At 43.4% G+C, this 541-nt stretch overlaps 1 protein-coding gene across 1 annotated transcript in view; it reads right to left on the minus strand.

Moving 5' to 3' along the window:
- The window catches only part of T265_05004 (hypothetical protein), a gene marked incomplete at both ends in the record, with an annotated part of 44494 nt that overhangs the window by 18956 nt on the left and 24997 nt on the right, over window positions 1-541 (minus strand). The window lies entirely within an intron of this gene.

Here is a 541-nt window from a genome sequence, read left to right on the forward strand (position 1 = left end):
GCTGTCAAAGAGCTTCCAGCAACCATGTGAGTAGTTTCCTTTACGAAAATATGCACTTCTTGTTTTTGGTGATGGTGGTCTGTCAATCGGTTGAGGATGGGGTTTCATACCAAACCAAACTTGCTAGACCGGTATTCTTAGGTATCGGCACATCCTTCCTTTGCATCGAAGTTGAGCTGCAACTGTAGAGTGTGGCCGGTTGTGTCAAACGTTGATACACCACAATAGTGTGATCTTCGAATCTCCTTTCGTTTGGAGTACAAGCTGATCAAGACAATTCTTTCGTCTGTTGGCTCTTCGTCGATGTCTTTTCTTTCCATTTCCAACAAGCCATAAGTGCTGCACTGTGCTCGAATTTCGACCAACTAAATGCGCTGATTATTGCGTCGTTTGTGCTTTTTTCTCTAACTTTCTCAAGAGATAGTCGTATTTTACGACCTACAGCCATTGCAGCAGGAGGTTTTGTGGTGTCTGTTGAGGCCCACAGCAGATCCATGATTCTAAACAAAATGCTGCCTATATACACTCATCTGCAAACTAA

Source organism: Opisthorchis viverrini (genome assembly GCF_000715545.1).
Source record: "Opisthorchis viverrini unplaced genomic scaffold opera_v5_88, whole genome shotgun sequence".
Classification (NCBI taxonomy): Eukaryota; Metazoa; Platyhelminthes; class Trematoda; order Opisthorchiida; family Opisthorchiidae; genus Opisthorchis; species Opisthorchis viverrini.